General features: G+C 39.7%; 1 long non-coding RNA gene across 2 annotated transcripts in view; it reads right to left on the bottom strand.

Annotated features, from left to right (window-relative positions):
- The window catches only part of LOC123334246, a 33,672-nt gene extending 19,600 nt beyond the window's left edge, over positions 1-14,072 (bottom strand). For both annotated transcript variants that reach the window (XR_006552077.1, XR_006552076.1), the window contains exons 1-2: positions 13,799-14,072; positions 8,968-9,159 (exon numbers count right to left, since the gene is read on the bottom strand). This is a non-coding gene — a long non-coding RNA (uncharacterized LOC123334246). The remainder of the gene's footprint in view (positions 1-8,967; positions 9,160-13,798) is intronic.
- Between the last annotated feature and the right edge of the window lie 1,305 nt (positions 14,073-15,377).

Below are 15,377 nucleotides of genomic sequence, written 5' to 3'. Positions count from 1 at the left end.
AGCAACTAAACAACAACCAATTTTTGAGGTGTAGGTTATAAATGAATCTTAACTATTAAAAGATTGCCAGAATATTTGCATATCCATACTACCAGGGAGTTTGAAATATTAAAAAATAAATATCCATTCCCACCTGTCAAATACAAAAGCTTTTCGTCTTGACACAAGTTAAAAGCCTCATTATATTTTCCAAACGTATTTAGTAAACACATGTTGAGCTCAGTTGTCCCTATGAATTTAATCAATCAATAAATTCTCCTTTTGAATTGTGATTTCTCAGAACTTAACCAGTGAGGCACTGTAGGAAGGCAAACTTCTGGATCAAGCTCTTCAGATCCTATTATGCTAAGATCTCTCTCTCTCCACCCAGACTGCAAGCCTAGGCAACCACCCAGGGTTCTATGTGAGGGGCTGGGAGGCAGTTAGGAGTCAAGGAACAGCTTTCTCCTGGTCACGGTGCTGGCACTCTTCTGAGAACAACAGGGCACTCCCTGGCGGCTGCTGATAGCCTGTCTGCTGTTTTTCAAAGCTAATCTTTCTTTCAGTTCATTTTTACATTTAGATTTTATTACCATGTAAAGCTACAAATATCAGAAGAGGTAAAGATTTACTCAGAGAGGATATTACTGAGTTAATCTCATGAGATATCACAACACCCATACTTTCATTTTTCAGCCGTTATCAACTGGGTTATTTCATATTAATCAAGGAAGATATGATTTTGCTGAAGAACCAACTGGTGTTGCTATTAGTTTTTCCTGTGTGTGGTTCTGTCATCTTTTCTTCTATGGTAGGAGAATTTCTTCAGACTCAGTCAGAATAAGATCTAGAAAAAGGTGACATGATCTATATCCTTAATTTAGAACTTGTTTCTAATGATTGATTATCTGCATTAAAGGTAAAGTTTTTAATGTTTTCACTTTAAATACAGCTCAGGCAGCATTTCTAATGCACATCTTTTCCATTAAGCATTTAACGTTACACTTTTTATTTATCTCTTGAGACAAAAAACCCATTAGTTTATAAAAGAAAATGGATAATTTTTTTGACTGAGTTTGAATGTTGCTAGAATGGGACTAAATTTGGATACGTCCGGGGATTTTAGGTGAGGGACAAGGTAGTTGTGCTCATTTAAATAATCATTGGGTCAGATTTCCAGAGAACATCTTACCTATACGAGAAAATTATTTCACTTATAGTAAGAGCATAGGGGAAGTGAGCTTTACACTCAGTGAAAGTTTCAAATCTACACTGATGAGCAACAAATAAATTATTCTGTAGACCAGGTTAAGACAAATACTTTGTTTTCACTTTGTCCTTATGATTTTTAAACCAGATTGTGGCATACCATACAAGTTGTACTTAAGAGAACAGGAAAGAAGACACCTTTATTGATTTAATCCCTCAATTGATATTCACTAAGTGCTTGCTACATCCCAGGAACTGTGCTAACCAGTTGGTTTCAGCTCATCTTGGTTACTGCCTGACAACCATCTAACATCATCCTGACCTTCCTCCTCACTGCTAATCTACAACTACCAGGTCCCAGGCCCTGACAAATGTCTCTGGGACTAGTTTATTTGTCCTAGTTGTGATCATCTGTGAGATTTTTGCTTGCACTAGTCCTGCGTCATACTGCTTCTCTTTCTAGAGAACCATCCCTCTGATCCACCCAGGAACCCAAGTGTTACATGTGGAAACGGTGCTCTGGCAATGGCTGTGCTCATTCCTCTTGGGAAGAGGATTGTACATTTCTGGTGTAGTTGCTCTGCTTCCACAGGGCATAATGGGACCTGTGATTCATCTGAACCCTCACCACAATGAACTAACAATGGATTCCTTCTAAAACTTTTTTTTCTGACATAAGTACTTTACAATTGTTGAATGACATTTTCACTGTTACAAAATGGTCTAAATGAAATGGGACTAGAGATGAAGGATTACTTTAAGGCACTTAGGGGAAGAAAGAAGGTGTTTTCCCTGAAACAATTTGCTTTTCAAGGCTACCAGAGACCATCTTCGCCTTGAAATGCCTTGAGTAAAAATGGGCACTAAGCAGGAAAGGATTCCAAGATTTTTCCCTAAATTCCTAATTTTTTTTGACCAGTTGGTTGGCAGGGCTCAGAGCAGTGTGAGCTAGCTAAGTTGCCAAAATGGATACTTTTTTCTAGAAAATAGCAAATATTTGCGAATTCTTAGAAATCCTTACAGCATTTATTAGATTGAAAAACAAGATTATAACTCACATTTTTTAAATTTTCAGTCTGGTCTGTGAAAACTGGGGAGAATTTGAAACTAGACTGTAAGATCTCAATTATTTGTAGCTGATGATAGTCTGAGATAAGAAAAAACAAATTGAAGATAAATTTTACTCTCTAGCAGGCTAAAGTCTTGTGTGTTGGAGAAAATTTAAACAAAATTTAAAATTTTGTTTTAAAATTAAAACAAAATGATTTCTCTTCCCAGAAAAATTCTCTACAATGGTTAGTAGAAAACTTATTTGAATAAGCATGAAACCGTAATATGATCCACATCCCAGGCAATCTGTTAAGAGATAACAAAGACAGGAGGGATCAAGATGGCAGAAGGGGAGGATGTGGGGCTCACCTCCCCAACACAAATGCATCCAAAGCACACCTACATATGAAACAATTCTCAAGGGAAACTGGAAACTGGCAGAAGAACTCGTAGACAACCAAAGCTTCAAGAAAGATTTCCACATAACTGGATAGGATGGAGAAAAGTCATGGGATTGGGAGGGCTTTGAAAGGAAGGAAAGGCCCATATGGATCACCTTCACCCTGGGGAGCAAGCAGGTTGAGCTGGGTGTCCCGGTCCTGGAGGCCTCCATGGAGAAGACCAGTCCCTCTGGCTGCTGGGAGACCTGCTGGGACAGGGAGAAGGGCTGGAGAATCTAGTCCCCACTTGTGAATAGCGCACGGTGCTGGTCTGCCAACCACAGGACAGAGAGCTCTGTACTGACAGCAGCTAGCTCACTGTGCTCCCCAGCCTGAGTGCAGCAAACACCCTGGACCTGCTTATTCCACACCGGAACTTGGCGTGAGCTCTAGGAGAGCTGGGTTTGGGGAAAAAAACTCCATCTAGGGACACAGGCAGGTTGGGGGTCTGGGATGTGGTCCAGGTGAAACAGTGGCTGTCAGGGTTAGCACTAGCTCAAACCAACACCACAGGGGAAGCCCACACTGATGATGGCAGCAGAGCTGCTTGAATCCCTGTGGCCACAAAGCCCCAGCCTGGATAACACACCGGTCTCACTCACTCCATATCACAGCTGTGCACTGGATCTGGGAGGACCACAACAGGGGAAGAGACACAACCTTGTGCTATGTCTGAGCTGAGCCATGAATTCCTACACAGGCGGCACATCAGACCAGTGTGAGTACATGAGCCTCACTTCAGCGCTCCCGTCCTTTGGGGCAAAGCACGCACTCAAGGGAAACAGAGCCTGCTCAAGCTCAACCCTCAGGCTTCTGCTCCAGCAACTGGAGAGCAGACCCTGCCTCCGATAGGGTGGTGACAGCCCCTGAGCAGAAAGGAAGTCCAGCCTCTCACTCTGCACAGGCTTTAGATCCCCTAACACCACCAGCCACCCTAACAAGGTGATGGCATTCAGCATACCCTGAGGAAAGATGTGGCTGGTGTTCATATCAAAACAAGCCTTCAAAAAAAAAAAAAAAAAAGCCCTCACACCAAAGGCACAGTCCACATAGAGACACTGCCACATGAAAACACTCCCTCAAGACCACAATGGATAAGGGTTTCTCCTATATTCACAGAACAGAGAAAGTTAAGTGAAGAGGCAGAGAAACTATTCCCAATTAAGACAGCCAGGGAAGACCCCCTGAAAGACAAAACAGATCAGTCTATACTAGACAATGAGATCAAAATGGAGATTATAAAAATGCTAACTGAATTAAGATTATCAATATAAAAGCAGATCAACGTTAACAAGAAACTAGAAAGTATTAAAGATGACCCAATCAAAAATAATTCAATTTCTGAGATAAAAAAGCAATCTGGAAGCAATGAACAGCTGCCTAAATGATGCAGAAGAGTGTACAAGTGATTTGAAAGATAGAATAATGGAGATCACCAAATTAGAATAGCACTCAGAAAAAAAAGAAAAAGAAAGCAACATATGAGACCTATGGGAATAAAACATGCCAACTTATATATAATAGGGTTTCCAGAAGGAGAACAGAGAGAGAGAGAAGAGAATAAAACAATTTTTATTTCATTTAAAGAAATTGTGGGATGCCCCTGGTGTTACAGTGGATAAGAATCCACCTGCCAATGCAGAGGACATGGGTTCAATCCCTGGTCTGGGAATATTCCACATGCTGCAGAGCAACTAAGCCACTGTACCACAACTACTGAGTCTGCAATCTAGAGCCGGTGAGCCATGACTACTGAAGCCCAAATGCCTAGAAACCATGCATCACAACAAATAGCAGCCCAGTAGAACTGCTCTACGGAACTAGAGAAAGCCTGTGCACAGCAACGAAGACCCAACACAAACCAAAAAAACAAATAATTTAAAAAAATGATTTAAAACAGATATTATGGGTGAGAACTTCCCAAACCTAATAAGGAAACAGATGCAACCCCATGGACTGTAGCCCACCAGGCTCCTCTGTCCATGGGGTACTCTAGGCAACAATACTGGAATGGGTTGCCATGCCCTCTTCCAGAGGATCTTTCTGACCCAGAATTGGAACCCACAGCCTTTTGCATTGCAATCAGATTCCTCACTGTCTGAGCCACCTCAGAAAGCACAGGGGTGCCCAAACAAAATGAGCTCAGAGCCAAACCAAGACATATCACAGTTAAAATGGCAAAATTTAAAGATAAAGACAGGATTCTAAAGGCAGCAAGAGAAAACAAGAGTTAGTTACAAGGAAACACCCCATAAGGCTGTTAGCTGATTTCTCTGCAGAAAGTTTGAATATATCATGCAACTCCCTTCTGACTTTTAAAGTTCTGAAGGGGAAAAGCCAGGAACCTGAGATAGTCTACCTAGCAAGACCATCATTTGGAATAGAAGGAGAAAGAATTTCTCAAGATAAGCAAAAACTAAAAGAATTAAAAACATTGAAATGTATTCTTATGTATAATGGCATATATGTAGTTATAGCTGCTTTAACAATTTTGGTTTTTAATCTACATAGTGGCTTGCTTAAGTGATATTTCAGTTCAGTTCAGTTCAGTCGCTCAGTTGTGTCCCACTCTGTGTGAACCCATGAATTGCAGCAAGCCAGGCCTCCCTGTCCATCACCAACTCCCAGAGTTCACCCAGACTCACATCCATCAAGTCAGTGATGCCATCCAGCCATCTCATCCTCTGTCGTCCCCTTCTCCTCCTGCCCCCAATCCCTCCCAACATCAGAGTCTTTTCCAATGAATCAACTTTTTGCATGAGGTGGCCAAAGTACTGGAGTTTCAGCTTTAGCATCATTCCTTCCAAAGAAATTCCAGGGCTGATCTCCCTCAGAATGGACTGGTTGGATCTCCCTGCAGTCCAAGGGACTCTCAGGAGTCTTCTCCAACACCACAGTTCAAAAGCATCAATTCTTCAGTGCTCAGCCTTCTTCACAGTCCAACTCTCACATCCATACATGGCCACAGGAAAAACCATAGCCTTGACCAGATGGACCTTTTTTGGCAAAGTAATGTCTCTGCTTTTGAATATGCTGTCTAGTTTGGACATAACTTTCCTTCTAAGGAGTGTCTTTTAATTTCATGGCTGCAATCACCATCTGCAGTGATTTTGGAGACCCCAAAAATAAAGTCTGACACTGTTTCCACTGTTTCTCCATCTATTTCCCATGAAGTGATGGGACCAGATGCCATGATCTTCGTTTTCTGAATGTTGAGCTTTAAGCCCACTTTTTCACTCTCCACTTTCACTTTCGAGAGGCTTTTTAGTTCCTCTTCACTTTCTGCCATAAGGGTGGTGTCATCTGCATATCTGAGGTTATTGATATTTCTCCTGACAATCTTGATTCCAGCTTGTGTTTCTTCCAGTCCAGCGTTTCTCATGATGCACTCTGCATATAAGTTAAATAAGCAGGGTGACAATATACAGCCTTGATGTACTCCTTTTCCTATTTGGAACCAGTCTGTTGTTCCATGTCCAGTTCTAACTGTTGCTTCCTGACCTGCATACTAATCCTTCCTATATATTTACCTTTCATATTGGTATTTTTCCCTTTTCTGTAAATTCTTGCTTCTTTTCAATTTAGAAAAAAAAAAAAAAAACCTTCAACCTTTCTTTTAAACAGTTTACATGTTTAAACCCTTCAACATTATAATGTATAATGGCAATATGTACAAACATATCAATTATTTTAAAAGTTAATGTTGAAGGGTTTAAACATTTAAAATGTTCAAAAGAAATGTTGAAGGGTTTTTTTTTTTTTTTCTAAATTGAACAGAAAAATTTACAGAAAAGGGAAAAATCCCAATATGAAAGGTAAATTTATAGGAAGGATTAAATATCACTTAAGCAAGCCAGTATGTAGATTAAAAACCAAAATTGTTAAAGCAACTATAACTACAATACGTATTAAAAGGATAGGCAACAAAGATGAAAAATTGGACATCAAAGAACACAAAATGTGGGGGAGGGCAGTAAAAACGATGTGTGTTAGTCGGTCAGTCATGTCTGACTCTTTGCGACCCCATGGACTGTAGCTTGCCAGGCTCCTCTAACCATGGGATTTCCCAGGCAAGAAAACTGGAGTGGATTGCTATTTCCTTTTCCAGAGGATCTTCCCAACTCAGGGATCAAACCCAGGTCTCCTGCATTGCAGGCAGATTCTTTACCATCTGAAGCACCAGGGAAGCCCCATATAGATCTTCTAGAATGTGTTTGAACTTAAATGATTATCGGTTTAAAGCAAGTTGAAGTAGTTATGGCTCAACATACATGAATACCAGGGTAACCACAAATAAAAAGCCTACAATTGATTCATAAAAACCCAAAATGAAAGGAACTCAAGCATACTGCAGAAGAAAATCAAACTACAGCATAAAAACAAAAACAAAGATCTACAAAAATAGAAAACAAAAAGTAAAATGGCAATAAGTATAAACCTATCAACAATTATTTTAAATGTTAATGGATTAAATGCTCTGATCAAAGGTAGAGTGGTCAATAATTAAAAAAAAAAAAAGAACCATCAATATGATGCCTACAGGAGATTCACTTCAGGATGAAAGATGCAGAGACTGAAAGTGAGGAAATGGAAAAGATCTCAGGCAAATGGAAATGACAATAAAGCAGAGGGTAGCAATACTCACACCAGAAAAAACAGACTTCGAAGCAAATGCTATAACAAAAGACAAAGAAGGTGTTATATGATGAAGGGATCAATATAAGAAGAGGATATTATACTCATTAACATACATGCCAAACAGGAATATACAGTTGAAATAAAACAGTCTTTTCACCAAGAGGCGCTGGGAAAGTTGGACAGGTGCATGTAAATCAATGAACTTAGAATACATCCTCACACCAAACACAAAAATAAACTCCAAATGGCTTAAGATGTAAACATAAGACATGGCACCATAAAATTCCTAGAAGATATCATAGGCAAAACAATCTCTAACATAAATCATACCAATGTTTCTTAGGTCAGTCCCCCAAGGCAATAGAAATAAAAACAAAAATAAAATAACAGGACCTAATCAAACTTACGAGCTTTTGCACAGGAAAGAAAATCATAAATGAAAAGACAACCTACAGAATAGGAGAAAACAAGTGCAAACAGCCAAGCTGTGACTGACAAGGACAATTTCCAAAATATATGAACAGCTCACACAACTCAATAACAATCATAAAAAAAAAAAAAGAATCAAAATACACAAAAGATCTAAATAGAAATTTCTTCAAAGAAGACATACAGATGGCCACGAGGCACATTAAAAGATCAAAACCACAATGAGGTATCACTTCACAACTGTCAGGATGGCTATCATCAAAAAGTCTACAACTGGAGAGGGTGTGAATAAAAGGACATTTTTGTACACTGTTGGTGGGAATTTAAATTGGTGTAGCCACTATGGAAAGTTGGTGGGAATGTACATAATGGTACAGCATGGATTTTCCTTAAAAAAAAACAAACTGAAAATAGAACTACTATAAGATCCAGCAATTCCACTTCTGGGTACATATCCAGAAAAAATAAGAACACTAAATCAAAAAGATACATGCACTCCAGTGTTCATAACAGCCCTATTTACAATAGCCAAGACATGGAAGCAACCCAAGTAAAAACAGATGACTTGCTTAAGAAGATGTGGTACATACAGACAATGGAATATTAGTCAAGCTAGTTAGTGTTAGTCACTCAGTTATGTCTGACTTTTTGCAATTCCACAGACTGTAGCCCACCAGGCTCCTCTGTCCGTGGATTTCTTCAGGCAAGAATACTGGAGTTGGTAGCCATTCCCTTTTCCAGGGGTTTTCCCTGACCCAGGGATCAAACCCAGGTCTCCTGCATTGCAGGCAGATTCTTTACTGTCTGAGCAACCAGGGAAGCCCCACAATGTAATATTATTCAACCATAAAAAAGAATGACATATTGCTATTTGCATCATCATAGATAAGCTTAGAGAATATCATACTTAGTGAAATAAGTCAGACAGAGAAAGACAAATACTGTATAATATCACTCATATGTGAAATCTTTAAAAACAACATGAATGTATACACAGAACAGAAACAGACTCACAGACACACAAAATAAATTTATGGTTACCAAACAGGAAGAGGGGGTGACAATGAATTACGAGTACGGGATTAACAGATACAAAATACTATTCATAAGACAGATAAGCAATAAGGATTTGCTGTATAGCAGAGAGAATTATACCCAGTATTTGTAACAACCTAAAACAGAACATGGGCTTCCCAGGTGGTGCTAGTGGTAAAGAACCTACCTGCAACGCAGGAGACATTAGAGATGGGGTTTCAATTCTGGGTCAGAAGACTCTCCTGGAGGAGGACACAGCAAACAGTATTCTTGCCTGGAGAATCCCATGGACAGAGGAGCCTGGCATGCTACAGTCCATAGGGTCACAGAGTAGGACACAACTGAAGCGACTTAGCATGCACGTACAAAACAATATAATCTGCAAAAAAAAAAAAAAAAGAAAAAGTGATTTGCTATGCTGTACACATGAAAGTAACACAATATTGTAAATTAACTATGTGTGAAAATCGCTCAGTCATAGCTGATTCTTTGCGACCCCATGGACGATACAGTCCATGGAATTCTCTAGGCCAGCATACTGGAGTGGGTAGACTTTCCCTTCTCCAGGGGATCTTCCAAATGCAGAGATCAAACCCAGGTCTCCTTCATCACAGGCAGATTCTTTACTATCTGAGCCACAAGGGAAGCCCATACTTCAATTAAAAAAAAGATTTCAAAGGAGAAAGAAATCTCATCCCTTTAAACAGCCAAGCAGATTAACTCATTATGTACATGTTTCAAGATGAATAACAAGTAAGTAAGTAAAGGACTCATTTGTCACAAACAGTTCATCCTAACTTTACCTGGTAACTGGGGAGACAGTATGTATTAGCTAATTGGATTTATCTAGAGAAAAAGCAAACCTCATATCTTTATAACAGGAGGCAATTTTGCAACTTAGAGCAAAGTGTCCACTGAATTTAGGCTCCTATCTTGCCACAGATTCTGGAAGCTAGGGCTGCTATCTCTCCTGATGTTTGTACTTCAAAGAGATGGTTCTCTAGTTTCTTCAGAAAGACATGCCTAGGTCAGAAAAGTGACAAGAGGCCAGTTGACAAAAGATCTATCTAGTCTTAAAAATGATTTATATGTATTTCAAAGAGATAAGAAAGCAAATGCTCTGTGAAAAGGGAGGAGAGAGAAGTCTCTTTCCCCGTTTTCAACAGGGAGAATTAAGCTTCTTATTTTTAATTTATATTTGTTTTTACATGTGCAACTCTGTGGGAAAAAAAATCATTATTTGGTTTCACAATTGTCTGCTAATAAGATCTGTAATGTAAATGTTTACCTCTGGGTATTGAGACCATGTGCAATATTTATAACTTTAACTCGGATAAATGTATCCTATGAGCTGAGTTCCTGAGAAATTTGAGATGGCTTCTGCAGCCATCCTCCTCCCCCATGCTCTAAGAGAATGGAGTTTAAGAGATCAGGAATCTGGCTTATGTAATTTTGCATGTGCCATGACCCGTGGTCGCAATTCAGTGGCACGTCCAACTTTTGAGCTCCTTAGTTAATTTATATAGAGTTAATAATTCCCTCCCGGCCTTCCTTTTAATTCAGTTCCTATTGATACAGATATTCTTACTGTGTCCACACAATTCCCTTCTTACTCCTATTTACAACAATGGCTCTTAACACTGAATAGATATTACACTCATCAATGGACCATTTATAAAATAACAATGTCCAAGAACTCATGTCTTTCAGAGATTTCAATTCAGTTGACTTGTTATAGGGCCCAGGCATCAAAATTTTAGATATGTGCTGTGCAGTTTGAGTTTAGAACCACTGATCCAGTACAAATGCTTGGTCCAATAAGCCATTCACCAAAAATACTCATTACCCTCTCTCTGTAAGATGGTCCCTTGCTCATCCATTTAGAATGGTGGAGACTTCCACTTCACTGGCTCTTTTTATAACGGAGGAACATCTTTTGCAGGAAACCACATTATCACGACCACCATCATTTCCACCACCAATAACTGTAAGCTACCTATGTGAATTGTTAGTACCGTGCACATTCTGGCATGCAACAACATCTAATAAATCTTTATCCAATGGATGAGGAATGCCTAGTGTCTTGCTGTATCTCACTGCTCGCTGAACCCAGGGTAGGCAAGGTGTGAGCTGAGAAGCTGGAGGATAACTGAAGGAGTTGTAGGAACTAGACATGTTTATTCTCTACCTGCGGGTGTGGCGGCTGTAGCAGCAGCAGACACGCTGTATTCTCTTACGGTTAACCCAATATAACACACCCTCAGCGGCTTTTCAGGTGGAGCTTACATACGTTTACACAACAAAAGTGGCCCAAGGCCAAGCGGGTACATCCTGAGGCGCATGCACCGTGCTATCAGTGATCTCACCTGTTATATAACCATGTATTTACAAAACATGGGGCAAGAGCGAGAGGCTGGGGGGTGAGAGAGCCTGACCACCGCCATCTTGGCTAATTTGCTCTTTCCCTACATCTACTAATTAATTAGTATGTGAGGCTTAAAGAGACAGAACTTGGAGCTCTTGTATGTAAACAGAGTCTCTTCTAAAATTCTAATTCCAACTCCAGGGGTGTAGGATCATAGTAAAATTCAAGTACATGATTATTTTCTGATAAGAGTAATTAAGGTGTGATCATGGTAAGATGTTAAGCTTTAAAATGGGGGTGAGGACTCAAAGCCAGAGACATTTGAACAGTAATTAATTCCTGGATTTTTAAACACTTCAGTTGTAAGATATCTATAAAGTATTCTGCTATAGACTATCTCTCCATTGAGAAAAAATAATACCCAGAAGCTTTGAAGAAATATCACTATTTCTCTTCTGGGGTAGGACAGTAGTAGAGAGGAAAATAAATAAAGGAGGAAAACTGGGCAAAAATAATGTTTTTAGGGTTGAAGAGAAGAAGGGAAAAGTGTTGGACGACAGGAGGAAATTGACTGAGTGGGCCTCTCCCGATCAAGACAAGGAAGTTACAAAAGGAGTAGTTTCTTTACACACAAGCATAATATTTTACTAGCCTAAAAGACAGCTAACAATAATTTTGGAGAGCTTCCTATCCTCTTTAACATATATCTTGTATCTTTGGTAAATGTGCTTCCTGGTGTTTTCCTCCCCCTCTGTAGTCCTGCATGGTCTTCAGCGGACAAGAATATGTATAAAATATAATACACACACACGCACACACATTTGGAGGGCAACTATTTAACCAGGAGTTCACCTAAGTTTAGCAAACCTTTCCCCAAATGTTCTACATTCAGAAAACAGCTCCTAGCCAGGAGCTGTTTTCTGAACCTGAAAAGCTGTGTGCTAAAACCTCTTGCATATTAACATATGAAAGGCTCGAGAAACCTGAAATCATGAAATCTGTTGAACTTTAACTCAGCGTTCTCCAAAGTTAGGAAAGCAAGGAACTCTTTACAATAACTTCCCTGCAGAGCTGCTTGCTGCTGCTGCTGCTGCTAAATCGCTTCGGTTGTGTCCGACTCTGTGCGACCCCATAGACGGCAGCCCACCAGGCTCCCCCGTCCCTGGGATTCTCCAGGCAAGAACACTGGAGTGGGTTGCCGTTTCCTTCTCCAATGCATGAAAGTGAAAAGTGAAAGTGAAGTCCCTGCAGAGCTAGACATCTGTATTACATCCTTTGAAGGATACTGTGTTAAGTCTTTTTACCTGTGTTGCATTTTCTATCTTGTTACTTTAGTTCCATTACTGTGGGCCTTTATTCATCTGTATTACCAAAGACCTAAGAAAATTTTGGAAAATAGGTGATAAAAAGAGGAAAGTGAAGCTACTAGAAGGTGAGAGAGATTCAGAACCAAGATGGTGTTAGATCAGGAACTAAATCAAGCTGGTCAAAGGCTTTTCATATGAATACGCAATTTAGGGAAAAGAATAAGGGAATAGGCTGTCTGGATTCCTGTGTGTGATTTTACGATTTCTACTAGATGCAGTCTTGGAGAAGAAAATGGCACCCCACTCCAGTACTTTTGCCTGGAAAATTCCATGGATGGAGGAGCCTGGTGGGCTGCAGTCTATGGGGTTGTGAAGAGTCGGATACGAATAAGCAACTCACACACACATACTAGATGCAGTCTAGTCTTTAGACAATACAGTCTATTCAAAAGAACTGGGATGAAAGTGAGCTGAGCTTGAGATTAAAAAAAAATGTTAAAATAGAGAAAGAAAAGAATCCTTCTTTATGACGATTTCAGAAAAATTGTTCGTATTCCTCTCTTGAACATGGTTATGATCCACATTTCATTAAAAAAGAAATCCTGTTCACTAATACTGTTGTTCAATCTCTCTGCTACCTCATTACCAGCTATAAAATTTATCATAACCCAAATTCAGCTAACTAGATTCCTCTGGCTACAACTAAAGAGCCTTTCTTCATTATTCCACGCTTAGAAAAATAAATGTCAACAAAAGAAGCTAATAGGAAGGATTTATGAGATGTGCAATAATTCCAGCAGCATGACTTTGATTTCCAAAATGCTCTCACATTGAGCATCTAATTTGGTACAGACTAGGCAACTATAATTATCTTAGTTTCCAGATGATGACAGTTAAATGATTTGCCCAAGATCACACTGCTAGGAGAGCCTGAACTTTGGCTCATTTCTTCTGACTCTGAATCTATTTTCATCCCAATACATTTAACAGCTTACTGGCCCTTTGATTTCACAAATAACCCACACTTAAAGTTCACAGAAAAATGATTAGTTAACAGCTAACAATTTTTAAGAAGTTACTATGTTGTGGGCCCCGTTTTGAGTCTTTACACAAACTATCTTATTTCATGTTCACAAAATTCCTACAGAGAAAACGGTATTGCTATCTTCTTTTCACCAGTGAGGAACCAAGGTTTGGAGAGGTTAATGGGCCTGGAATATAGACTCAGGTCTTTTACACACTGGAGCTCACTCATGTGCTAAAGCTGTTTGTTTTAGTTTTCTATTGCTATTGGAACAAAATATCACAGACTCAGTAGTTTAAAGCAACACAAAGTTTTATCTTACCATTGTTCTAGAAGTAAGAAGTTCAACAGGAGCCTCACTGGGCTACAATGAAGGCGTCCGTGGGGTCGCATTCCTGCTGGAAGTTCTTGGGGAGAAGTGACTTCTTTGCCTTCTCCAGCTCTGAGAATCTGGTCAGGTCACATTTGTTGGCTCCTAGCGTCTTCCCCTGGAGAAGGCAATGGCACCCCACTCCAGTACTCTTGCCTGGAAAATCCCTTGGACGGAGAAGCCTGGTAGGCTGCAGTCCATGGGGTCGTCAAGAGTCGGATACGACTGAGCCACTTCACTTTCACTTTTCACTTCCCTGCATTGGAGAAGGAAATGGCAACCCGCTCCAGTGTTCTTCCCTGGAGAATCCCAGGGACGGGGGAGCCTGATGGGCTGCCGTCTATGGGGTCGCCCAGAGTCGGACACGACTGAAGCGACTTAGCAGCAACAGCAGCAGCGTCTTCCCCATTTTGAAAGCCTGCAGCGTTCTCTAAGGCGCCTTGCCAGCTTTCGCTAAGAACGTTTGTAATTACTTTGAGTATACCTGGGTAACTGAGAAGACTCTCTCTAAAGGTCTGCTGAGTAACAATATTAATTCCACGTGCAACTTTCCCTTCACTTTGTAACTTAACATTTTCAAGACTTGGACATCTTTGGAGAACGTTACTCTGCCAACCACCCTGTTCTGTTTTCACAGAAAGGAAGATTCAGTGAGGTTTGGAATGCAGTAATACATTTAATCAGGTAGAAAATGCCACCAGAAGGTGTTTAAAAGACTTCAAAAAATAAATATGTAAACAAAAATAACGATAAATAATGAAGAACTTTGAAAACATGAATTTTTAATAAAACAACTGGATTTGCATAATACTGTGAACTTTGCTGCATGCTTCCACACACATCTGATGCCTATAGATCACCTACGAGGTAAATAGGTAAGACGACAGTTAATTAACCCTCTTTCCTTCCTACTTTTTTGCTTTTTCTTTTTATCTTGCCTTGTTTAACAATTTTTCCCCCCAAAATAAATTATACTGTGTAGGCCTAGCCTAGTAAAAATGATAACTATATCCTAAAATAAATGCATTAAAAATGTCCACAGCTTTCTATTATTTTTTAGCTTAGTCTTCAAGGAACACTGTGGGAGGATTCTGAATATTATTTGCAGATGGCAGGCCTTGAAACTGGTTTATCTCATCAATAAAAGGAAAAACAATCAAGGAGACATTGTTAGGAGAAGTAAGAGTGAAGTTGGTAAAAGGCAGGCATTTATTCATTGAGAAATCATATGGAACACTTACCGTATGCCAGGCACTGTTCTAGGCTCTAGGCAAACAGTAATGAATCAAATAGCCAAGAAGCCCTGTCTAGGGGGCATAGACATCAATTTCTAAGAGATAGATAGTGAACAACTAAACAAGTCTGTATATAATATTTAGCAGTGGAAAATGCTGAAAAGTCTGAGAAGAGTCAGTCAGGGTGGTAGTTGCTGTTTTCTACAGGGTGGCCAAAGAAGACCTCCCTGATAAGTTACTATTAAGAACAGAGACTGAAAGGAAGTATTAATAAGAGACAGAACCATGTGAATATA

This window comes from Bubalus bubalis, chromosome 6 (genome assembly GCF_019923935.1).
Source record: "Bubalus bubalis isolate 160015118507 breed Murrah chromosome 6, NDDB_SH_1, whole genome shotgun sequence".
Classification (NCBI taxonomy): domain Eukaryota; kingdom Metazoa; phylum Chordata; class Mammalia; order Artiodactyla; family Bovidae; genus Bubalus; species Bubalus bubalis.
Note: the sequence above shows the minus strand (reverse complement) of the source record. Positions and strands in the feature narration are given on the sequence as shown.